Raw genomic sequence first — 27,208 nt, 5'->3', positions numbered from 1 at the left:
TTTCTTTATCTCTTTGGAAATCTGCTGGGGAGAAAGACTGTGAGTTAGAAGTGCCTTCTTTGTCTGCTACAAGTTTCCCAATAAGTGACCTGAAGAATTGCGAAAGTTTTTTGTTTGGTTGTTTTTTTCTGCCAAACCCCATGGCTATGCAAGTTGGGCTGACAAAAGGTTTAATCTTTCCCTAGAAGTCTTTCTTTATCTACTGAGGTTCGGTCAGACAAATATTGGGAGAGTGGGGTGAGAGGGAACTTTGCACTTAAAGTGAGATTGACCACTGTGAAATTATTTCTCCCCTATGCAAGGAAAAAGCAACACATGAGTTGGAAATGTATCTGAATTAAATACAACATGTACCCATTCATTTTTTTGGATTGGAGGGCATCCAAAGCTAGTGGTGACATTACTTACAGAGAAATTTTAACAGGATGCAAAAGGTGGCTTTCTCCACCCTCCCTAAACTCAGCTAGCGCTGCATGGCATGGTGAGCTCTTTCTGTGCCATGAAGTAAGTACCAGACAACCTTCTCTTCTTCCCTTCAGTGTTTAGACAGTGGGGGAAAAACTGGTTACGCCAAAGCCATTTCACAAGGGCTGGGGCATTTGTCTTGTACTAAAGCAGAATCAATTCCTTTAATGTCCAGGAGTAGCTATTATAAAGCATATCATGTTCAAAAAAGTGGAAGCTATTTTTCTTTTGCTTCAAGGAGAAGGTCCTACATTTGAATTAACTCTCAGTAGCTAGACTGGCTGATTTTTCTTTTTGTGGGGTTTTTTTTTTTTGTTTTGATGATGTCTCTTATCTTGAAAATTTGAATTCGTTAACTAAAAGATACTGCAGCATACCAGGAACTTGTAATTAGATACTAGTTTTTAATTGTGTTTCTGGCCTCTGCTTGGATGGCTCATTTTTAGAGACACATCTGCTGAATGAATCTACATGATCTGAAGTTGTGGGGACTGAAGGGCACAGTGTGATGCAGAGTTTTAAGGTCACATCCAGCTGGTGTCAAAAAAATTACCAAAAGTTGTTGCTGTCTGACAGCTATACAGTGATTTAAGGCATGTAAAGCAATATATTCCAGCAATGCTCAGGAAATACTTTTCAATTGAGTTCTTAGGACATATTCTTCCACTATACCCATTTATAGTCGTTCTAATAATTAGTAGATTATAGCTCAGGATTTAGTTTTGTCTTTAGGGAAGCATAATTAAATCTGCATTGCTTAGCCTCTGCCATAACTTTTTCTAAATAGAGGACTTCACCTTCAGGTCTGTCTATCCAGCATCTGTCATCAGCACTGAATTTACTCTGTTTGTCATGTTGCAGTAACGTCTGAAGCATGCATGTTCAATGAGGTTGTTTTCAACACTGGCTGAAAGTGTGAAGCCTGTAGTGCTATGAAACAGCAATATAAAGTCAGGCAGGTCCCTTACAGAGAAGAGAGTTTATTATAATGCATATTCTTAAACAGGCATGGCTATTGTTGCGTAGGGTATAACTAGCTTCTTTACTTTTGAAACAACTTACTGATTGCTGTTTTCACAGTGCCATTTGGACTGCTGTCTTTAAATGTTGAACCTTCCATTGTTGAACAAATTTTGCACTCAGCTAAAATATACAAATATTATCTGATGCTTTCACTCCTTCACATTTTTTCTTGCACAATGGTGACTGGCAAGGTAAAGAAAATCTAAAGCTAAAAGTCTGCTGTGAATAATCAATATATGATTGTTACAGATTTTTAAATGAGAAAATTGCCACAAATGATCCAGCTGAAGGGAATGCTGTTATTCCTGAAAGTACCACTAAAATCCTGAGCCAGATGAAGTGGCATTTTGGGTGTGGAGTCAGGGTATTTCAGAAGTCACACCTTACCAAAAGCAGACATTCTTTTTTTGCTTTCACTGGTAGAAATCCAGATGCACGTTTTAAAACTCAGTTTACTCTGGATCTGTACTCAAATAAGCAAAGCCAGAATACTGGTCCAGATGGGGATTCTTAAACCACCAGCCCATATCTTCATTTATCTTCTTTTTCTTCAGTTTATCCTCCCTTTGAAATCCTGGCCACCCAAGAAAGATTCAGAATGCTGTGATCTGGAATATTCTCTTAAAGCAATACCTGCAGTTATTGTAGACTGCTGGTTCATTGCCATCCTTCCTAGGGTTTTTAGCTTTTCAATTCTTTCTGCAATGATTCTTGATTGTTGGAAAGCCCAAGGCAGTAATAAAAGAAGCAGCTACTTTTTCACTCAGTACTTGGTTGTCTCATATCCTCTAATTTCCCTCATGGCAGAACATGCTAATGGTAAGGTATCCCAGTACTCAGCATGATCATTCATATCATGTTTCTTTAAAAATATAATTTCATGGAAGTTTGCTTATAAGAAGTGCTGGACAAGCTGTGTTGAAATGAAATTAATTTTGTTTCTAGAAGAAGATAGCCTAAACAGAAGCTTTTATCAAACTTCCCTCCTGCCCTGAAAGAGTCCAGCTGTTAGGAAGAAGAAAGGGATGTGTGCAGACTTCATAATCATGCAATGGCTGGCCTTCTTTATGCATGCAGACTGTCAGTAAGGCTGCTCATTTATAACAACTATAGTTGTTTTTCTGGTCAAGTAAAAAACTGTCAGGCTTGTGTCTAAGGCAGTCGCGCCCCATTGGCACAAAGCATCATCAGGTGTCATGAGGTAGATTAGAAAAAATAAGTCTGCAAATCTTTCCAGCTATTTAGCCCTTGACTGTTATTGTAAAAAGACTAAAGATATTCAAAACACACTTTCTGTTGGGTTCTCTTTCCAAATCTGAAAAAACAAATAGTCTATCTAAAGCCTCTTTAATGGAAAATGATTCCCAAGGGAATAGACAGTTTCTGGTTCTTTTCCAGTAACTAAAAAGTTAGCATTGAAACAGGAAGTGCATATAAATATCTACTCAGCAAATAAGCCACACATTTATATAGTTAAGAGTGTAGAGGTTAAGAGTGTCCAGTTGGCACTGGGAATGCTCCAAGTTCTCCAGGCTTACAGTTTCATTATTGTATTTGAAACCTTAGGGAAAAATATAAGTACTTATCAAATATTTGCATTTACCCACCCTCTTGCAAATCACTTGCAAGAATGATATTTTAAAGATTTCCTTGAGCTTACTTGGTGGTTGTGGAAATTCTGTGGTCTGCCCTGTTCCATACCTACAAGTTTTGGGGTTTGCTTAGTTGTTACTTTTTAAGTTTCAAAAATAATTCATTAGAAAACCAAGAAAAAATAACACACTGGAACAGGGAGAAAAGGGATCTCCTTGCCATGTCCCATAGTGAAAAATGTTTTTGCAGAATGGGGGTGTGGGAGAAGCGGGGCTTGGAAGCTTTGTACATAAAATCAATGGTGGGATATATTCCAACTTCAACAAAATATACTGTGGATCTACTTCTGTAACCCATAACTCCCATAAACACGCCTTTCCGATATGAAAAGTACCACAGCTCTGGTGGGATTATTCAAGTGAAATGGGTTAGCAGGGGAGGCTTGTCTCTTTCTGACAGTAGTTCTGTTTGGTAATCTTAAAGCAGATGGTCTCTCTGGAATTCAGACATGATTTTGGGAAACACGTATCAGACATGCTAGTCTTTCTTGAACAGTTATTACGATAACACACCAGAACCATAAACCTCAGGAAAAAGTGAACCAAGGAGCAAAAGTTAAGGGGAGCTACTACTGGGAAATACTACAGCTGCTACTACTTATAATTCAGATAAAAAGCACAGATGATACCAGGATCAGGATGGTGGGGGGATAGTGGGCAGTGACGAAGACAAGGCAGCTGTATAGTGCAATCTGTATCACTCAAAGTAGAGTCTATTCAGATAAATTGTTGTAATGCAGCCAAAAGCCAAATCATATACCCAGAAACAAGAAAAACAGAATGAGGGATTGTTTCTTCTGTGTATGAGCAATATAGAAGATTCTAATAAAAATCAAATCTTGGTACCTCCTTGGAGACAGACATTAGCTACTAACAGGCTCTATGATTTTAGCAGCGAAAATCCTATCTAATAGCTGGAATTTCAAGCCAACCAACTAAATTAGACACACACTTTTACGTGCAGGGTGGTGAATCATTAGAAGAATAAGGTTTGGTTGATTCTTCATCTCTTGGTGGTGTTAACATGTGATATCTGCTTTATGTTGCAGTGTCCCACAGGTTTTTCTTCTTCTTTCAATTCAGTAGTCTCCTTAAGTGTGCTATGTAAAAATTGATGTTGGGCCTACGTATGCATTAGGGTCACAAGTCCTGCTAGATAAGTTAGAATCTTTCTGATCACACCAGAAGCATGAGTGTGTTGAGGTTCTCACAGAAAAGTTGTCCAGAGGCATTTGGAAAGACAAGAAACACACAAAATACAATGCATGGAAAATAATGAGTCCCTGCAGAACAAAGATAAAGGCGGATGCTGGTCTGTTGCAAAATGACTTTGAGGTCTTGTGCATTAGGGAATCGGAAACTGGGAGCAACCAGCAAGGTTCACACAGAGGCTTTTCTGAATGGGTGTTTTTTAGACTGGAATTTATTATAGATATAACTTCACATTGATGACTCACGTAAATTAGAGAGACAACATGATGTGAGATGTGCTGCTCTGCTGCATCTCCAGAATGAGAGCAATTCTTTTAGGTAACTAAGAATGATTTCATCTCTAATTATGACATGCTTCAATAATCAGTAGGTACTTCATTACATAATAGAACACGATAATGTTCTTGAATGCTTACTTTAATCTACACCTTATACAGAATGGAATGAATTCACTTTGAGCTGTCTGTGCCTTTCATATTAATTTTGCTTTTAGAGTTTTAGGAATGCTGTATTACTATTTTGCACTGTGTGTTTATTACTAGACCCAACTAGTGACTGCTGATTAATAGTTCTACAGGACAATGTGGGCATGACTTAAAAACAGAAAACCAAAACCCATGTCTTTTAGAATCTTTATATACTGTCTAACTTTTCTGCAGAGAATCAGGGTGGATGCATATTTTAGTAGGTTTTTTCATGGGTGATATGGTCAGAAAATGGGGGGGTGCCTGTGGGAAAAAAGGCTAATTCTGCTATGGCATTTATAATCCCAAGTGATTGGGAAGGTTGGAAAGAAAAACAGCTATTAAGGAGAATCAGCAATGTTTGTGGGGTTTTGGTTTGGGTTTTATTTTTTTTAGTTTTTAAGTTTACATTCATACTCCTAAGGAAGACTAAGAGAAAAGAAATGTGGGAAATGCTAGTGGAATTTAACAAGAGATTGTTGAATCTGGGAGGAAAGGTGAGGAAAAATAAAGATAGCATTGTATTTGCAAGTTTGGGAGAGGAAGGAAAGCAGAACTGTCAGGAGTGACAGAGAAGACAGGCAGAAATGAGAAAGATGGGTGCAGGTTTTGAAGAATCAGTCTGAAATGCTGTGTAAAAGGGGCTAGGAAGGAATGGACAGAAGATAAGCAGATGATTCAAATGATACAGTCAGGAAGCTGAGATCAAAAATACCAGCTCTGGGCACTACTGGAGGTGACAAACTGTAACACGCACAGGTTTTGAAGGCTGGTGTATTTCTGTTTAGGGGTAACGTTATTTAGGATCTTGTAGCTTAGTAGTGGCAATTTTGTTAATTGTGGCACTGTTCCATGTGGTGGAAGATATATTTTTCTTGTTTAGCATGGACACTTCACATAGCTGATGATAAAAAGTGATTCTGAGTGGAAAAAAACCCCCACACTATTTTAATGAACCAAACCCAAATAATAACATTGCCCAGTCCTGGAAAAAAAAGTGCAAGACACTTCTATGTTTTTAGATGTATGTTTTTTATCTAAATTCCCTGCTCTTTTCTCCCAAAGTTTTTGATGATTATACACACTATCTTCCCTCTTGTCAGCAGTCTTTTGGTAATGTAGGTTTGTGTCTTGTACTTTTCTGCAAACTGCAGTCAATTGCCAGCATGTTATACCTGTTTGCTTTGGCGGAGTGGAGTCAATCACATTTTGTAAGTCTGGGATAGCCTTTGCCCAGTGGAGCGAGTCATTATTTAAATGTCAGAATTTCATGTGGTCTTAGTTATCTATTTATAACCTGAGTGTGGCACAGTGGGCTTGCATTGTAATTTCATCTCTGGTTCATGCTTGATTATAGCTTGCCATACATCAGTTAGGCTTTCAATGAGAGAAGCTGGGGATACCCTCAGTTTTGTCCCTATGTGTCCTTAGCATAACAGAGTTGATCCTTACGTTCAGTGTTACCTGTTATTGCACACTTGGTGTATACAGGCAGCATTGAGACTTGCTATCTCCTGTGACAGGTCTGGTTGTAATTTCAGTGTTTGTGTAAGCTCAGAAAAAAACTTGTTGATTATACTCTCTTTAAAAAATTTTAAGGCTTCCAGCTTTTTCTTTCCTTGAAAAACACTAAAAGATGTACAGGATAAAATGTTTAATCTATTACTATGAACCTGGCCCCAGGTTAGTGTTCCACTTGGTGTACTGGGCAGGACACATCATGATAGAGCATCAGCCTTCTGCTCTGACCATGACTAGCTGGCTAAGTGTGGACCTCATGCAAAGTAACAGAAAGAGGATCTGCCATCACAGACTTCAGAACTAAGTTTTCATCAAAGTGGTTTTGGGTTAGCTTGAGACAGATGGACCCCTGTTTAATGTAGAATTTGTCATCATCTTTGTACCTTCAGAATTTTTGCTTCCATTCTCTGCCCATGAATTTGATGAGGCTTGACTTCTTGAATAGGACTCCATGACACATTTTTAAATTGTTCTCTTGTGACTGGAAGCTATATTTTTAAATGAATGCTTGTATAGGCTTCTCTGTTGCATCTTTCACCACCATTTCTTGATATCTCCCCATAAATGTCAGGCACTTAATCAGTTCTATGACTTCATATACCTTCACACAGGGCTGGTGAACCGGGATGTTCTACAAGTCTGCATATATCTTGTCAACACCAGTTACGCTTTGGACTGGGCCTGCTCCTGAGTAATGTAGACAGATGGCTGGGAGCGATTTCAAGAGAGCCCTGTTCTGTGCCATCCCTTTGCCTAAACTTGCCTTGTTTGTTTTGACCGTTGTTGGATCTGGCAGTACCAGTGTCCCAGGAACAAGGACAAGGCGAATATTAGTCCCCTGTGACTGCTGGATAACTTGTTTCTGAAGAAGTTTCTGGCTGCTTCAAGTGCAATATTGTCTTAACATCTTTGGAAGACTGTCACTCTGAAACTCGCGATGTTTTTAAGGTTTCTGTTTGGCCATCTTGCTGTAAACTCTCAGTTTAAGAGGATTTTTAGCAAGGTGATTCATCTTTAATTCATTGTGTGTCCCTCCTCTCTGTGGTTTCAGTAGGCAATCGCACAATGATTGGCAGTACCACCTCAGTGGTAACAGTGTGATAAGATCCATCTGATCAGCACTGCTCAGGTTTATGTGGTCACTCTCAGCATTTCACAGAAAGCTTTGATGTCCGTGTGGTCTTTTTGAACCTTAGGTAGCTGCATGGCTTTAACCAGCTATTACTCAGTTGTATTCTGTCAAATTCTCCTCATTCTCTTCATGTATTGCCAAGCCATACATACAATTTTGTTGCCATCTGTGTCTATACATTATATTGCATTGTAGTATATATTACGGATATGTATCTTCCAAGTTTTGTACTCTGGCAGAAACAGTACTGAGACGTGGAGGACTAGTTGGTGGTTTGTTGGGTTGAGTGTAGTGAATAGAGATTGATCACGTGAAGCAGTGTTCTTGCCTATAGTTCGTCAGTGCTGCCTCAAGTTGAAGTAGTGGGCAAATATTTGCTGGGCTTGGAGTAAGTGACACTGTGGTATCTTCCATTTTCAATGAACATTTAACTATAAGGTTTGAAATGGAGAAAGTGGTAAGTGTGAAAAACATGTTTTCCCTCTGCTGTAGTGGTTTTCAGTCCACATAGGAACTGTAGTTGATGCTAACTGGAATTAAGTCTGGATTAAAATTTGGACACTAACTGCAGTCTACATGCATGGAGAAGAATAGATAAATAAATTCCTTTGTGATAGCTTTATTTTATTTTTTATTTTTTTTTCCTCAGAAATGCCTTTTGGTTGAAGTACTACATGCATTTTACAAAGTTCATGTACCTCTGCAGTTTATTTTAAGAGATCTGAATTTATTTGGTGTAGATTTATTTCAATTATCTAATCAGAAGCAGACACATAACTTCTTAGGCTGTCAAAGGTATTCAGGAATGTATGACAAACTTCAAAGGAATGCATAAGATCTTGCTACACATCTTACCATACATTTTTATAGAAAAGAGTTAATTAAATTTTCTCTTTCTGCCCAGAAATTACTTTTAGGCTAAATTAAGTATGTGGGGTTGTAAGGCTTTTGAGTGTTCTCTCTTTCTACTTTAGGTTTGTGACTGATTAAATAGCCAAATGCTTATCTGGAGCAAAGTAGTAATAAGCAAAGGGACATCCTTAGGCCAGCTATCAATTGAAAATCTTAACTGTCACGTATCCAAGTTTTAAAGCACATACTCAACTGAACGGATTAAGCAACGGGGGAGACTATGTGTAATACTGCTTATTTCCAATGAAGAACTTCCAGGGGGAAAGAAATGCTGTTTCCTAGTGCATGTTTCTGCAGCCATGGGTTTGCTGGGAAACAAAAGGACTGTACCACCCTTGTGAGTCCTGCCTGGTGTGACATGTGGTCCCAGCCAGGTGAGACATGAGTTTTCTTGTTACAGTACAGCCTTCTTCCCTACCTCTAAATCGTGAATGCAGCTTATTCTTAGGTTAATTCCTGTGGAGACTTCATTTATGTTCACTCACTATAAGGGAAGAAAAAAAAAGGAAGAGCTCTAGTTATCTGAATATACAGCACCCAAGTATGTTTGCAGGGACAATATTTTAAGTTATTAGTCTGAGCAATTTAGATAAGAACATGTACTTTCCTATGAAAGACAAGACACAGTGTCTTAATGGTAATACCTGACACAGAGTAACCCTATGTGATAAAGTACCTAGATAGCTCAACAAGAGGTGAATTAGAAATGCCTGGGAAGATAAATGATGCCATTAGTAAAACATACAGATTTATGTGTAACATTAACATCTCTAAGGCAGCAGAAGCAGAATTGTGCTACTAAAGCTGCATAAATGTTTTGCTTCCCCCCAGATGCAACAACAAAGAGATCTCAGAGAAAGTATGATCTAATGAGCAAAGCACTGCCTATGATTTGGCAGACCTATCATTCCCTTTGAGTTTTCCTGTGTATCCTTTGGGAAATGACTAGGATTCAAATGTTTGAAATCTATGGCTGATGGCCATAATGATAGTGGCATTTTGGGTGTGATTGAACACAAGAGTTGGGTTGCCCTTTATTCATGTTTTGGTATCTCCATACCTGGTGAGAATGTCTGTGTACGTCTTGAGGGAAAGTTAAGCAGAAAGGATGGCTACAGAGGAGTATGTCTGGCCAACAGCAAACACCAAGCACAGAGGTCTTCTGAAGTCCGCTTCTTGAACTCTTCCACACCAGTGCCAGGAAAGAGATGAATGTTAACTCTGCTAGTTGGCTTTGTGGCACATTTCATGTCCCATGGCTGCAGGATCAGGGGGATGAGGGACTTGTTGCACCCTCTCTGGCTGAGCCCTTTTTCTGTTCTATAGTGACTACTGCTGCTGTGAATTACTCATTTTCTTTTAGTCATGTTCAGTCAGGCTTTGTTTTACATGCACATAGAGCGGGTCAGCAATGACGCAACCTCATTCAGCCATGGGGCAATCCTGTACCTTCTGCCAAGAGGGAGGTTTCATTGTCTTTATTCATTATAATATAGACAGCTGGAATCACAATTGTAATCCTCCCACAGCCTTCTCCCAATAAGTTGAAAATGTTCTCTTATCTGTTGGGAATTTCTTGCTGTACAAAGTGAATTCAGTTAACCAACAACTTATTTTTTAGAAGATACCTTTTCTACAATGAAAAGAAGGAGTTAATGATATAGGATTGTAATTCTCCTTTGTTGAGAGCCAATGTGAAAGTCAGCAGTCAGTCTGTATTATCTTAAAAGCAGAGAAATAAGAAAAACTGTCATGGTGCCTTGAGTGAGTACAGAAATTTGGGGAATAACTCAGTTTCCAAGCAGAGAAAGCAGGTTTCTCTGGAGCAGACTATCAGTGTGTAGTAAACTGAGACATAAGTAACTATTGAAATTGGTTTTTTCCTCCTCTTTGAATCAACTACTAGTATTTTTTTATATATATGCATATTATATATAATATATATTTATACATATATAAAATAAAAAAATAAATATAAATGTACATATAAAGTTCTGCTGTGTTTGAGGTAAGGCAGTTTAGTTTTGATACAAGTGTGATTGGTCAATTGGGGAAAGTATGTGCTATGGTAGGTGTGCACCATATTGAAGAGTCTTGTTGAAATAGTTGGTAAATGTCCCCAGAAATCTGGGGATCAGAAGTGAGAGCTGATCACACCCTTTCAATCAGACTGTTTGAAGGTAAAAACCAAAAGAAAAACACTGTTTATAATAAGTAAGGATAATCTTCTGACATTCAAATATAGTCCTCTTATGTTTGGTGAAATGTCATTAATACATTTCATACAAAAGTACTTTTCATTTAAAAGTTCTCAAAGATCTTTACAAATGTGAATTTTGTGCCAAGTGTCACTGAAAGTATCATTTGGATTACACAGAAGAGACTGAGGCATAGTTGAACCTGAGGATTTTGTCTTGATTTACACATGAAATGGGAAAGGGAAAGCTAGAAATCTGGTTCAGGACTAGTAGACTAGTTACATGATGATCTTTTGGGGTTTTTTTTCTCGGCTGGGGAACAACCCTAATGTATGCAACTGCTGCATGCAGAAAGGGTATAGAGAAGTTGACAAATATGAGAAATGCTGACTTTGCGCATTTCTGATGCGTTATTCATTTTTTATGAGGAAAGTTGAAACAGCTCCATGGTGCATAACCCTTTATTGTTCAGGGGTTTGTAAGTTCCATTTTATTATTCATGGCATAATTTTTTTAATCTTGAAGTCTAAAATGGAAAAAAACCCTCACTTTTATGATGTGTAAGCATATATTTTACATTTATTTTCATAACTTCCAATGTGAAGAATCCCTCGAAGGAGCTGTTGGTGGGTTAATAGAGTTGGAGTCTGAGGCTCCACAGACCAGGAAAGTCCTTTAGCTCCATTCCATAGCATGGACGGTCCTGGCTGCTTTACAGAAACAAAGATGTAAGGGTGCAATTTGGCAGCATTTGTTCTCGGTAGTTGCAGGATGAAGGGCCTGATGGAAGGTCTTCAGTGAGTTTTGGGTCAAGTTGCAAAATAGTTTGCCTGTAAAACATCATGGAATTTAGATTTAAAAATAGATTTCATAGAAGACCAACCTTTATATATATTTATATATATAAAACAACTTCAAAAATATGGCCAGAATAAGTGTTTTGTGATTCCTTTAAAATCAAGAAATGAAGCTATAAAAAGTGATTTTGAAGAAAAGTGAAAGTTAGTATGTAAGAAACAGATGCTGAGTTTTTGGCCCTGTTGAAACTGATGATGAAGCCTCTCTCCTATCCGCTTGTAGCCTGTTCTCAAATTTGGCAGTCTCACTGATTTTTGGCTGTTGACTGTTCTTAGCAATAATCTCTGGCTGTAATACACCAGCTTTCTGGATGTCACAAACCCTGGGCTACTACATGTCTGTAAATCCAGTACAAACATTTAGTGCATAAATGCAGAGTGTTTCATTTCATATTGCAGTATTCCTGACATTTCAGATTGATTCCAATTGAATGCAGTGTCGACCAGTGCAAGTAGACAGTAATTCTAATATAGCAACATTTCAGACCTACTTATTTTGACTTGTCATTGTTGGCAGACTTGAGAACTATGCACAGAAATTGCAACGGTTTAATCAAAAGTCACCATTCTTCTAGAGTAAAATGGACCAGTTAAACAAAACCCCATAAAAATCTTGACCCCACCAGGATGAGTATGCATGCATAATTTACAGCTCTCAAACAATCTTGTTAAATTCATGTTTTATACTGTCACAGACAGTCATGGGATGTCAAACAATAGCCTGGCTCTTGTGATAGGTCAAAGGTCTGTTTGCTCTTTCATATTTCTCCTTACTTAATTTGACAAGTAGACACTCTTTCTGTCAAAGAGAAGAGGCCGAAACAAAGGGAGGTTTTTTTCCAACTTATTTTTGAAATGCCTTGATTCTTGGACGTTCAATTAGGATATTTTAGACCTGGCTGTCATTACCCTGGAAATCAAATGCTGTTACAGCAGCTTAACACAAGCAACCAAAATCACTAAATGCTTTGGGAAAAAAAATAATCTAAACATACTCAGGTTTTGTTCAACTGCAAAACCTAGCAAGGCACTAATGATAAGCTTAACAGAGAATTCTTTCTGTTGTCCTCAGACACATCCATACGCCTTTTTGCAGTATCAAGAATGTGTTTCTGTGCTGGGGTTATTTCCTCTTTTATGTATATATATAATAAGCCAAATAATGAAAAGCTGTGTACTATGCTGCTCTGAAATTCACACAAGACAGGAACTGAATTCTGCAGGAGCTTGAGATGCAGGATCTAGTCCACTCTAACAATCTGGGCTGTGCACTTCCCTCACTTCCCAGTGATCAGGAGTATTTCCCCTGGGTGGAAGCACCTTATGTAGTGCAAATATCATTAGCATGGTCAGAACCCTAATGGAAGAAGCTGCTGTGAAGCTCAGGTCTCTCTGATGCTTGCAACATGGGTCACTGTGTGACCCATGAGCAACATTGCTGTATTCAAAGGAGGAGACTTTCAACAGTTCATTCACTTCTCTTTTATTTTTTTTATGCTGGTGCTCAAATGTCAGCCTGGGATTATTCATGAGTTGTCACAGATCTGACAACACAGCCCTTTCCTGCATTTTAAAGTAAAGGTTGTTCTTTGAATACATTGTTCCATAGGCATTTTTTTTCCTCAGTATTTCTGCAATGTTTTGCTTTCTTTATCTGCCTTTGGCATAAAAACATAAAACTGAACAACTCCAATCAGGAATTATTTGTTGGAGAATTAACAGGTACTGTATTAAACTCTCAGTCCCAAAGCAAGTGCTGTTACAGTAAATGTCTTTGGGTTTAGAAAATTTCCTGTACACTGATGCCAGTTTATCATACTTCAGACTCCAGTAGGTCGTTTTTCCCAGACTCAGGTTATCTACCTGCAGACAGTAGATGGTTATTCTCAATAATTCCCAACCCTATATATCGGTAAGATGTTCAATAGCTTTCTTATTATTTTTAAAGAAATCTTTGAAAGACACCTTCCTTCTATAGTCTAAAATGGCATTACGATCAAGTTGTCAGGCACTGCTTTTTCCATGTTGATTTCAAAGTTCTTTGCAAAAGAGCTTGGCATTGCTTTCCCTTTTGCAGTCAGAGAAATTGAAGCACAAAAAAGAAAAATGACTCCTGTGGCAGCACCAGCCTGGAGTTTTGATGCCAGTCAAGTGCTTTGTCTACTATGTCACGCTCTGCTTTGAAGGGTACTAATCTCGTAGTTCAACTAGTATCAAACATGCTACTAAAACCATGCAAATATTATTCATCAAGGAGATAGATGGGTTATGAAAACAGGCGTCATAGAGCCATAGCAAATGACAAATCTTTTGAAAAATCCAGCAAAGGGCAGAATTAGATTAACTTTTTAAAAGAGATTCAAGTAATAGCATAGCTTGTGCTCTGTCACACGACATTTTAGCATGCAAAGTGAGCCAGACAACTATGTTATTTTAACCCACATTCAACATTCCTATCAGTAAATCTGCACAAAGGGCCCCGTATCCATATCTTGTGCGGTACTATCATTAAATCTCTTTTTTTTGTTTCTGCCTGAAATTTCATTATGAACCATTAGTGATGTAATGCTAAACCTACAGAATCTTCAACATCTCTTACAATCTGTGGAATAAAGTAGTCTCCTACCAAATAAAAAATGCAGTACCTACAAAAAATGCTGCATCTTTTTCAAATAGGTTGTTCCATTTTTTTTCCAAACATTTCAGCTAAAATGTCTCAAAATAAACCTCCTTTGGTAGATTTGTTTTCCAAGAAAAGTTGTTTTTTCTTCCCTGTTCCCAAGATGTTATTTGATGGGTCATTTAAATACAAAATGTTTGTTATATGCTGCCCTCTTTTGCATGAATAGTGTTTGAGTAGGAGCCTCCCTCTAGACTTTTTCCTGGAATTGTGGAAGTCTGTGAGAGGGTCTTTCTCACGTTTATAATCTGAGATCTCCCAATGTTTCATTAACAAGTTATGTGAACCATACCAGTCTGAAACTAACAGAGTGAAATTTGTGTCTTTGAGAAGCTTCTTGGTTCATAAAGGCGGGTGTGACTTACACTGTAGCCACTGGTAAGAGGATAAAAATCTTTAAACTCTAAAAATGTACCTTTAATTATATGGGGAATGATTCAGGGACGTCCTGGACCCTCTGTGAAATGTTTAGCTGGCACAGTCATGTTTTCATCACAAATAGGAGTAAAAATTGAAGGGTGTGCTTTTAAAAGCAGCAGATCTTGAGCAGCCAAACAAGAAAAGAACTGCCTGCTTGTGATTTTTAGTCTATAGAAAGGCATGTGTGTGTCCTTTCCTGGAAATGCTACAGAAGCTGTTCTGCTGGAGTTGGTGTTTTAGTATTGCACCAGTGCAGGATGGTGGAGGGGGGTGTACTGGCAGGAGCACAGTGTGCTCGGGGGGTGTCACAGTCCTGCTGTGACTCTGGGGAGACATTGCCCCATGGGCCTTCCTTGTGCTGTGCAAGGATGTAACAAAGGATGCGCTATTGGGTGAGTGTGTCATGAATGCTCATATATGTGCTTGGCTGCTGGGATCGATCAGGAGATACGCTTAGGAAAATGAATTGCTGCTGGTTTCCTTGCGGCAATGTGTGGGAATGAGCTGATGGTCAGAGCGGTCTCAGAGAGAGTGTGAGCATCCATTAATACCCTGTCTTCAGTGTGTTCAGTGCCATATCTGACCGACTAGCTATCCTCCTCATTTTGGAGCAGCAAGTTGTAAGGCTTTGCCATCAATTCACTGCCTTGTCTTGGACTGTTATGTTATGTCAATAGAAATATAGACTACCAGTGGTCAGTTACATGTGGAGGGAGCACTCAATAGGTCTGCCAGTGCGTACCAAAGTAGGAATAACACCGGGGACAGGAGCTGGAGTATGGGTGAGGTGTTCAGCATGGTGTAGCTAGGAGCTAGAAATCCTTCTAGAGGAGATGATAATTTAAATTCCACTCTTCCTTTGTAAGCCTGATGACAAACTTGTAAAAAACAGCTTTGCAGATTTAAACAACAAAACCAAACAAACCCTCCCTCCCACAAACCCCTGTCTCTTCAAAGTTTTCTTTTCTTTGAGCTATAAATTCACTGCTGATATTGGCTTAAGAATTGGCCGGGTGCCCAATACAGTTGTCCCACAAAAATGTACAGAATCTTTATCTTTCAGTCTCCTATAAAGAAAAACATGGAACAAAAATGTCAGGGGAAAAATGTGTAAAATAGGACATGACCTTCTTTGGAATAAATATATGCAAGACTTACAGGAGCCTCAAAAAAGCCATTCTTTTCTAAAATGCAAATGTTTCTGTTGGTGATTGATACCAGAGGCAGTAAGATAGATGGGTGGATGGTGGGAGCTTTAACCAGAAATATCTGATCAGAGGTTTAGAAACAGGATTCTGCCTATACGTGCAGCATTTATGCATATGCTGTGTTTTTGTAGGCTGACAACAGATAACCTGCATTGCTTTTTTTTCCCGTCATATAATTAAATATCACATGTTGAATTGTCATCAAATTGTTGTTAACACAAATTGTTAGAAATTCAGCTTCATGTTTGAGTTACAAAAGGGATTAAAAGCTGTACTTCAAGCAAGGTTATGGCTAACTGTGCTTTTTCACATCAGTGGTGAAAAATACTGTGAAAACAAGCAAAACTGTTTTAGGTCTCTTCTAAATGCTGTTAGATGAGAAATTAAAGGACTTATTTTAATATGTAAGATAAAAGTGTAAAAGAAGTTCCCTTGCTGTGGCAGGCAGAATTATTGTTTTGCCATCTTAACTATGTCCCTTTAACCAGACATATATAGATATATATAAAGCCTGTGAACAATTACATCCTAAGGGACACTTCCAAAAGCACCTGGGAAGTCCGGGCAGACACCTTTCTGTCATATTTCTCTCTTCATCCTGGTCAGGTGTAAGAGTTTGGAACTTGCATCTGAGGATGACTACCTTACTGAGCGTTTAAGATGTTGTTGTGCATATGTATGGTTCTGCACTGTGGGTTGCTTGCTATTAGCACATCAAAGAGGAACTACTTTCTGTGATGGGTGGTGGTTTTCATGTTGTCTCTTGAGGTGATCATAAGTGGAAGATGGTGTTGCTGGGTGCACTGACAAATATTTTTACTGTTTTTCTCCTTTAAAATATCTGCAGCCCAGATCCACTTGGTGTGATGTCTTTTGATCTCAGGAGCTGAATAAAATCAGGCCAAGTAATCCCTGGGAACCTCTGCAGCCAGAATTGCTGGAAAGCAGGATAATTCAGCACATACAATGTTTTCCTCTGAATCGGTGCCATACCTGATATGGTTTCAATGAGTTGCTTGGCTGTTGTTCACACCTCCCGTTTTAACAACCCTAAGCCGGGACTCTAAAGATGTTCAGAAATCAAAGTTTTATTTCTATAAGTATTTAAATATTCGTGCCATAATGGGAGGAGTTGTCCTCAGCATTTTAGCCAAACAACACTTCAAAGGGTATGGCATTTCATGGATGTGGCAATGAAGTAAGGCATTTTGTTTCCTTACGTAGGTTATAGAAAAGAGGATCAAGCCCCTTCCAGGGGAATGGAATTTGGTAGCCCTCAGTACCATCATTTTTGTTTGCTAATGCAAGCTCTACCATCTGTTTCCACATACAATACCATGCAACAGGCCCACCAGGATTGCTCTGCTGTGAGAGACTGCAGTGCCTCAACATAATTTCCAGTCAGCATGTAACATCCTGATGCTATTACTGGCGAGGGAAGGGACTGGTCCATAGGCCATCTTTATGAAACAGAATGTCTTTGAAACCCTGTAACTCATCTTTCCCAGAGCTCAAGCCTTATTCTACAGCCCCTGTGCTCACATCAGCTGGGTTGACCTGATATCAAATAAGCAGCAGTGTAACAGTGAATGAGATCTTGTTTTCATTCATGTCACCAAAATGGCCTAAACCATTCAAAAGTTGTGCTCTAAGTTGATCTGGAAAACTTAGAGGCACTCCAGGTTTTAGGGACTTAAAGGGATTTTTGTGTAGTGTACCATTAATTTGACAGACAAAATTAAGTCAAGTTAAATTGAGGGGAAAGAATATTAGACTAATATTAGACTAATGCCTTGTGATCTAAGCTGTAATGACTTTATTTTCTGAAAATGATCATTTCCTTCTGGCTACAGAGAACAGATTTTCACCTTGGAAATGAGCAATGGAAAGTCATGCTTTAGTTTGCTTATAAAAATGTAAATGGTCTGCTTCTCTCTTTAGAAGTAGCTATCTCTAGCTATAAAATTATGAAAGGAAGATAGTACTAACAACTTGAAGAGGAAGAGAAAGTTCGTATTTCCACAATTTTTGGGGTTTGGTACCCTGTTTTCCCCCAACCTGGCAATTAATTGGTCAATATAGAAGTAAATATAATTATGAGATTATCTATAGGAAAGATTAAAGAAATAATAAGGTAAATCCATTTTTATCACAATTTAATCCCCTTTAGGAAAGAAGTGCATGACAATTAAGTCAGCTTTTCTTTAGGCATGTCATCCAGGTATTGCTTGACTATGAACCAAATAGATGAGTTTTATACAGTCTTTTTAGTTGCTGGTGTCCTTGACTTTGGTATTTATTGGTATAAAACAGTATAAAAGTATATCAACAAGTGGATAAAACATTCCTCTGGCTCAAATTCTGTCTACTCATTAGTGTTCATTCATGTTTAGTCTTTCACAGATGTTTCATTAATTGTTTCCTTTTAGGAGAGCACCCAGGTTTTTATAACTTTGAGGGCACAGATACAGACTTTATGCATGGAAAATGTCATTACAATTAGGAAATAGTATAAAATATATTAATTTCGTTTCACTGAGTAATTCTTGAAGAGGTGTCACATAATGGATTTTTTTGTTTGTTTTTGTTTTTTTTTTTTTTTTTGTTTGTTTGTTTTTATTTTTAATTTTTTTTGATACTGTGCTTTGGACTGCAGAATAAAATCAGCCCATGAAAGAAAAAAACATGCCTTTGGTCAGGTATATGTGTGTGCATGTATGTTTTGGCCCTGCCTCAACAAATGTGTGCCTAACTTCTAGCAGGCAACTAATCTTGTTTGGTTGGTGAGGACCACACTTAACATGTTTAAGTACTTTGTGAATGTGAGCACTTAAGAATGACTTGATGTTAAGGTATCACAGGAAACAAGACTAAGTGAAAGCCCTAGAATGGAAATGAGATGTTCTGATTAAGACTGAAATGGAGCTTTATCTCTGGTATATCTCAGAACTCAGGAAGTTACAGAATTTAAGCTGTTTACTATATTGCACCTTTGATTTTTTATTTTCCTCATTATATGTAAATTATAGCGTGTTTCTTTTTTTCATGGCTACAGAAGTTATGTCAGGTGAGCAGTGTAAAAGCTGAGTTCCTACTTGAAAGAACTGGATCACCTCATGTAGCTACATGACTCCTGAATGGCATAGCAGTCATTGGATTTTATTAATAACTGGAGCAGTTGTGTTTTGTTGATGCAAGGGTAGATCTAGATTTTTCTCTGGATTAGGACATTCAACTGCTATTGACTGTAATGGGAGTTTTACTGAAGCTGAGATAGTCCAGAAATCTGGGGTCCTGAAATGCTCAGAGGGAATCTGTTCCTTTTAACCAGACTTCCTGGATTTGCCAACCTCAGAAAAATTGGATCTCTTCAGCACTTCCTGTGATGCAGTTTTAGGAAGGTCCATGGTAGAATTTTCTGTAGGAACTGACATCTCCACTGGACACAGCTGTGATTTTCTATCATTCTTGGGCCAAAATGGTGTTACTTGCTTTTGCAAAACTACAGGATACAAGTTGTGTTTAGTCATGGTGGAGCATGGTACTGTTTGTGTTGCAGAGACTTTGAGTCCCCCATCATCCCATCATATGCTGTCTTCGTAAGACCTCATTTGGCAGGCAGTATAAAATTAAAACAAACTCCTCAAAATTCCCTAAGATTACACCCCACCTTCCCAAGCCAGCACTACTGCTTAGGGTGTTAGAAGAAATGACACAAAAATGCAGTGTCACTTGCACAGTGGGTTGTATTTTTCCAGGGCTTTGTCAAATATTCTACTCAAGCCAGTTAGTTTAATGTATCCCCTTAAACACATCTGTTGATGGTGTTGATTACATGGAGAACAGGGAAGGTAAACTGTGTATTTGTCTAATTAAAGACTGATTGTGAAACCAGGTCATTTTGAGAGAACTTTCTTCGCCTGGTTTAGTAGATAAATAAAATTTATCTGGACCTTGTCGTATTAGCCTTTTGTTTTCTGCATATATAGACATTTGGAAGTTTTGTCTCTTCACTGCCTCTGTAGATGAAAGGGGATGGGAGCCGCCAGAGCCCCTGAGCAGCTTTCCAGTTGGCTTATGTTACTCCAAGCAGGATATCTGTGTTCTCCTGAGGCATCGCTCAGAGGCAATTTGCAGTCTCACTGCACACTGCCCAAGCTGTTGTTTTTTATCCTGGCTATTACTTGGAGGTGGCTGTTCTATCACTTTAACAGTCAGAAAGTGACTGATTATATGTAAAAACAGACGAACAACCTGTCACCGAAAACTGTATAAATGTATTCCAGCAGCTACGCAGAAATAGCCAAATGTTTTTGCATCTTTGACTGGAAGCAGCCAGCAATCAAGGAACTGTGCTGGTCTACAGCCAAAACAAATAGGGAATTCCCTTAGATATTTTTTGTGGAGTGAATCATGGGGGCATAATCAAGTTTGGCTCCATATTAATCAGTGCAGTTTGCCTATTAAAATTCTCAGTTCTGTGGCTGGTGCTTCCTGGGCTGTGCTCAGGATTGCATTACACTGTGATTGGGTTACACTCATGACAGCAGCATCAGGTAAACGGAGGAGTAGTTTTCCCTCCAAGTGGAAACAACTCTTTTCCCTTAATGAGGCTTTGGACGCATATTGCAGTCTGCCCTTGCTCTCTTGGGGTTATCTTCTTCCTTACTGGAGGAATGACCTGCATCACTGGAAAAAGAAAAGGAGTTGCAAGTCAGCTTCATCAGTGGTGCAACAGCACCTAGCAACTGCAGCAAGGATCAAGATCTGGTCTGTTTTCTAGATCATCCTTACTGTAAAGTTCTGCCTTTGGTGCCCTCTTCATTCCCACCCATAAATACTTCTGTCTTTCCAGTGCAGGTGATAACCATTTGGTTACTCAAAGAATCCCTTGGGAGCTGAAGAAGCAGCATCTTCCAGGCTCAGGGGCATCATACCTGGTGAGATATGCTATTAATGCTCTTAATGCTCTTATATATATGCATATGTATATTTTATTTTCCTGGAGGTATTTTATGTTAGTTGAGACACTAACTTCAGTGTTAGCTTAGTTTGAAAATCAAGGTCTGATGTGGAAAGACGCCTTTCTGTGTGGCTAGTGTTCAGCTGAATTTAACACATTGGAAAGATACTTTGTGGGTGTCCTTGATTGAACTGACTGTCAGAAATTGCCTGGGTAGTTGGGAGTCTTCCACCCTGATGTTTCCTTTTGTTAGTATTTTATGTGCTAAAGATTATGAGTAAGTATGTGCACAGTAATATAGCTCTCTGAAAGAGTGGAAAATTCTTCCCTGTTGTGGCTCCTGGATGTTACCTGAGTGGCAAGGGAGCATTTCTTCCCTTGAGAAGGCCTAACTCTTATTTATCTTTGTCATTAAACCTATACGTAGTCACATTTGCACACACACATCAACTGTACACACAGGCACGGACTGAGGTAATTATTTCAGCTCAACAGCCATATTCGTCTTTCTCCTGGTGAAAGCTTATGATTATGGAGACTGTTATATGTCATTAAGGTAATAGTGTTGCTGAATATGTTAGCAAAGTCAATGACTGTATATTCCCTAGGTGTTCTGGTTTTAGTTTGATAGGGACATGTGAAATAATTCTGCCTACCAGGTGGGAGGAAATTTGCCTTTCAAGAGATTGTTGCTTCAGCACTTGATAGGAGTCTTGCTAAGCAATGATAATAGTAACAAATGTTCGCAAGCTACACTTTTATAATTGCTGTTTAGCACAAATTGCTGTAAGTGAGGGAACTCCATCAATCTGACTACACAGGTGGAGGTTATGATGCCATGTGTAACAAATTCATTGTTCCAAAAGGATGGGACATTTATATAAAATAGTAACCCAATGCAGAGTTATAGCAGCGAAGATGAAGGAAAACAATTAAAGGGGATTTAAAAGTAGAAGCCAACCTCCATGATAAAGTGAGGAAGGGACTTGCCTTGAATGGCTACCTTTTTGTTGAATGCCTCTCTAAAATGATTGGCCACTGTCAAGGGCTGTGCCTTGGGTGGGGGATATCACAGATCTGATCTTGACTTTTTCTGTGAGGGTAATCTTTTGTATGTGTCCCAAGAAGTCGTGGTCATACGCGTGGCAGAACTGATGGCTGTGGTGCCTGCATTAACTTTTAGTGAGTGAATAGCAGATAAAGGCTTATGTTTGAGTCATGTTGCCTGTCTCACACCGTGTTTCTAGTCCGCCTTTTATGATGACTGGCAATCATCAGGCAGACCCCCGTGTTCCAAGCAGGGCAGAGTCCTGAGCGCATATTGAGTTTGTATGGCCAGCCGCAGCTTGCCTGCTCTTCTGGGCTCTGGCTATCACAGCTTATACTGGTAGGTGAGGGGCAGGATGACCTGGGCTAAAGCCGGGAGTAATAGGAACCTAGAAGTGGTAGTTTGTTGGAGAGTACTGGCTTCCAAACACTTTTTTTTTTTTAAATTTTTTTTTTTTTTATTTGCATGTCGAAGTGTAAAGCCTCCAGTTTCATTCCTTGGGAATAATTAATCCTTATGCATTGGAAAGCAGTGCAATATGCAACTGGGGAGCTGTCCCAACAACGGCACGTCAGAGTAAAATTTTTGAGGCTGTTAATTATGCTGACAGAGTTGCTTAATTCTGTAAGGATAATATTTTGGGTAAATTCCCAGACTCTAAATGCCTGCAGGCAGACTTGTCCATATTCGTGGTATATTTGAGGTCTAGTGTTCCTCCTTCGGGCCATGTATTTTAAGAGGAAGTTTTAATGGAAGGAAAAATTGTTGTGGAGTAATAGCCTTCTCCGAAGCATTTCCCAAAGAAATGTTAAGGCCAAAGGTTTTGTTTTTTCAAGGCAAAAATGTGAATCCTCTAATATTTATTCAGTTATAAATAGTGACAGGCAAGGCTCCAAGAATGGATTCCTGGGAGATTGTATCAGGGGTTGTTATTCCCCAAACTAGGCAAAGGCAATGGTTTTCTTTAATTGTTGTATCCTTTTTGGCACAGAGAGCAACATTATTGTTAAACAGATGGCAAATAATTTCAATAAATTTGTGAGATTTTCATTTCTCTGCTCAGGTGCCTTTTATTTCTCTTCAGTCCCAAAAAGAACAAAAATGTGTCTTATTTCTAATAACAGATGACAGTTTGACACTGAGGGAATCTTAATTCTAAATGTTCTCCAGCCATGGCAGCAGTGATGCAGATTATATTAGCATTAGGGACAGCTCAGATGGTAGGAGAAAGTGCAGCCTGGTGGGGGGAAGCACTTAACTGGGATGCAAGAGGTGCTGCTGTTGAATGACCACCTGGGCTTGGGCAATTAACTACATTTATCCATGCCTCTCTTTCCCCAACTGTAAACAGAAGGGAAGTTTATTACTTTGGGAGCTGCTGTTTGAAAATGCTGTGTTTCTTTCACCTGAAAACAAAATCTGCTAATATAATTGCTAATAGATGAATGTTAGTTAATTCAATTAACAGACTATTTTGCCTCCCACAGTGAAATTCAGCCTCTTACAGTGCAGGTCTTATAAGGCTCAGCAAGCAATTTATGCACCGCCAAAGATTTCACATGAAACCTAAGTGATGTATAAGCCTTGCTAAAGAGAATGAAACTGGCGCCTTCATAATGCCTTGACACTTCCAAATAGAGTTATAGCATTTGAGATGTGTTTTATAGACTCACAGGTCTGCCTGAAGCCACAAGGCAGTTCTGGTGCATGTGAGGCATCTGTCTCATTCATATGCATCACCAGGAAAATAACGCCTATATATAAAACTTCAAAATATAAGAAAATGCACAACATTAATTCTTAGGAAAGGAGTGCAGCTTCTGGTTTGCTTTCTAATTTTCTATATCAAAAATGAACGTATGGTAAATAAACTTATTGAGAAAAGTGTTTGGTAGTAAATGCATTAGCTAAGACCTCAAATAAGAAAAAGTATTTTTTAAGCAATGGTGTGGTTTTGTGTAGATGTGTGTTTTTCTGTTAGTACTTACTAAAGAAGAAATATCAAAATTGGCCTGTAATAATGATTACGTATCGTTCTACAATCTTGCAACGTAGCATTTTGTTTCCAACTTACGTAAGACAGGTATTTAACTTTTTAGAGTTGTGGCTAGAATTTTTAGGATGCTTTAACGTTTAGGGGACCTAACAGATATCCCATTGTAAAGTGTTGTGTGCTATCCACATCCAGAAAATTAATACCCAGTACTTACAACTGCCCTTTCTCCCCCCAGAATCTAACAAAAACCCAAACCAACCAAGTCACAGGGATCAAATGACAGAATTGCTGCTTTTCTTGGTGGTTGTTTGTACTATCATATATGCTAAAGGCATTCCAACCAAGGGCATGTGGCTGTAATGGAATTTGATGTACAATCAGTTTTAGGGGACAGCCTGTGCCTTGTTAATATAATCCATAAAAGGCTTTCAAACTTCCTGAAACTGGTTCCTTCTGTTTCCAAGTCTGCATATGATCTCATAGGAAATGATCTGGGAGAGGCCAGCTAACCCTTTTGTATAATCAAGGTAGCATTGTTCTTTTAATGCCTAAAGTGACTTGTTTCACTGATATAAGCTCAACTATCCACTTCTCCTCTGTCGCCAAATGCCTGTTATCAGACTTTGCAATGATTTCAGTGACATTCAATTAAAGAGTGAGGACTGAAGTGTGACTGAAAGACTGGCCTTAATAATGTCATTCATCTGCTTTGTCACCCTTTTTTGTCTTAACTATTTAAAAAATTCTAAACTACCTGCTGCTTGGCAAAATTTGAAAGACAAACTGCAGATATGTAGCATGGGTGAGCAGGATTTATTTTGCAGTGGGCTCAGAGGCAGGTAAGCAATCTGTGCCTTGCCAAGTTCCTGAAATAGCAGTAGTAGCAGGACAGAAAGTGGGGAAAATACCTGCCCTGGATATAGATTTGATATTGTAAAATATTTCATTTGTATATTAGCAGTAGATATAGAAAGTGTGTTCCTGTATTGGAGCCCTTCAAACACTCCGCTTTCTGGGATGTTTACACAAATGCAGAGTGCCTCATGGAGTACGTGTTCTTTTATATCCCCAGGATACCCAGGATTTCCATAATATAGCTAGCCCAAGAAGGGAAATACTCCAGTGAGCTTCTATCTCTGAAACTAGCATTAATCTTCATTGGCAGGGGAGAAAGAACAAAAGTATCTGGTTTTGTAACTGTGCAGAAGTACAATCATGGTCTAATTCATGTGAGTAGGTAGTAACTGTACCAAACTGAAACTACAGTGAGCCTAAGCAGAGGGCTCTGTGGCACTCTGCTTACTGCAGAGTTGTTAAGTTTGGCACTCTGCTCTGGGCTTCAGTCAAACATTTTCTTAACCATATTAGGCAATAGGCTTTTGATGTACTTATTGTTTGTGCTCATATTTTATTGACTAGGCAGCCACTGCTTTTAAGATCTAACAGGTTTAATAAATTAAGACAAATAAAACCCTTTAAAAACTGTTGTTAAAGTTTGATAGCAAAAGAACAGCATTTCTCAAGACAAAGGAACCCGAAGTTGACATTGTTATAACACAAGTTGGTGGTTCCCTCATGCTTTTCATCTGTATATCTTGATCACTCTGTAAAACAGATGTTGGTAAAAGCCTGGTAGTTGAATATTATGCTCTTATTCAAGTGAAAGAAAAACCAGAGTGCGGTGAATTTGACTGGCTAAGGCACAAGCATGCCCATTCCCTTTGGCAGATTCATCAGAGGCATGGTAGCCCCCAGCAGAGTGGCAGGGTGAACAAGTGGATCAGTGCCTTTTTAAACTGTTGCAATAAGATTTCCTTGAGTTTGGTAAATGGAGCCTTTTGTGTCCTGGTGGACTGTCAACAAGGTCCACTTACATGCCTGTCCTGTTTCCTGGACAAAACAAAGAACAGAAACAGAAAATACTAAATATTGAGTTGCTGGGTTCCCTCATCATTGCAAATTATCCCAAAGCCAAATAGAACAGGATCTGGCATTTATTTTCATGATTGAGCCACTGGCAAATGCCCCATTTGGGACATTGTTCATCAGTACATGCAGGCTGGTCTGCTTGTGTCAGGGAATTCCTAGTCAGAACTGTAGCTTATACCTAGGGTAGTGCAAAAGCATGTCTGAGTTGCTTCAGAGTTGTGGATGTCTGAAATTTTCCCAACCAGGGATAGAATGTTCCACTGCGGAAATTTCAAAACCCGTTTTCAACCTAAAATTTCAAAATAGGATGTTTTTAGGATTTAGCTGACAATTTTTGTGTTCTTAAAGGATGAAAAGTTGAGAGGCAGTAGTGTTGGTTAAACGTATTATCAGGTCTACCGTATACTCTAGTAAATTTTAGTATTAAAATATTTATCAATAAATGTTTTAATAATTTTGGTTTACTACTACTCCCTGTAGTTGTAAACTTGCACTAAAATGATGCTTTGCTCTTGCTAATGCTCTTCTAATACTTGCAGACAGTCGTCACATCCCCTTCTTAGGATTTAGTCAGTTGAGGCATCCTTACTCTTTCAATCTTTTTGTAAGTCAGCCCCTCTCTGCTTGCTTAAAATTTTTATGGCTCTCTTGTGATCTTCCTCCGGGGTTGTTATTGTCATTCAGGAAATGAGTTCTCCAGACCTGCATAAAGTATTCCAGGTGTGATCACCAAAGTGCTATTAGGGATATTACCATTCTGCCTTGTGAGGTTGCCTTTTTTACTTCATTTAATATTGCTTGAACTTTTCCTGCTACCACATCATGCATTATTTGTTGTGTACTCCTAAGAAACAGAATTAAACAAGGCCAAATTTAAACCCTTTGAGCCTTTTGATTGCAAATTTTGGAATCATCTTTCAAAGATGCAAAAATGGCTGAAGACATGTCTATGGTTTGTAGTTAAAGACAGCACTGTGCTGCCAGGAGGCTTGAATGGTCTCTTGAGTTCTGACCCTGCTTTTTACTGATGATATGTATGATATTATACAAGTCATTTGACTTCTTGACCCCTGTGTCTATATGTGTTAGAGGATGATAACACTCCAATAGCTGCTTTTGGTAAGGCTGCTGTGAGAGTTGGTTCAAGTTTGTATGTGATCTGGAAAATATAAAGTGGAAATGTAAAATATTTGGGCAAAAGGGTGCAGCAAACCACAGTACCTGACCTGTAGGCTTATGTTGTCCAGGCTTGTAGAGATTGAGGAGGATGATCATTAAAAGTTCTTTTTGTGCTTTCCAACCCTAACTATTCTATGATACTCACTTGTCACCTTCTTTGCTAAAAGAAGAGCAGAACTGAATCAAATGAAAATGGTGAACTTTTTATTGAGTGTAACCACTGCATTGTTCACCAGAGACCCATTGAGAACATGGTTTTAACATGTCCAAATTTCCTTTGTTGTTTTGCCCAGCTGTTGATTTTTATTGAGACCTGCACAAGCAAGTATACAATCAGCCGAAAATCTTG

At 38.7% G+C, this 27,208-nt stretch overlaps 1 protein-coding gene across 4 annotated transcripts in view; it reads left to right on the top strand.

Annotated features, from left to right (window-relative positions):
- Positions 1-27,208, top strand: part of CALD1 (caldesmon 1) — a 196,652-nt gene that overhangs the window by 18,880 nt on the left and 150,564 nt on the right. For 2 of the 4 annotated variants that reach the window (XM_030480633.1, XM_030480626.1), the window contains exon 2: positions 20,600-20,684. The exons of the other annotated variants lie outside the window; for them this stretch is intronic. The gene's annotated coding sequence lies outside the window, so the exon portion shown is untranslated. The remainder of the gene's footprint in view (positions 1-20,599; positions 20,685-27,208) is intronic. 4 annotated transcript variants of the gene reach the window in all.

Source organism: Strigops habroptila, chromosome 3, assembly GCF_004027225.2.
Source record: "Strigops habroptila isolate Jane chromosome 3, bStrHab1.2.pri, whole genome shotgun sequence".
NCBI lineage: Eukaryota > Metazoa > Chordata > Aves > Psittaciformes > Psittacidae > Strigops > Strigops habroptila.
Note: the sequence above shows the minus strand (reverse complement) of the source record. Positions and strands in the feature narration are given on the sequence as shown.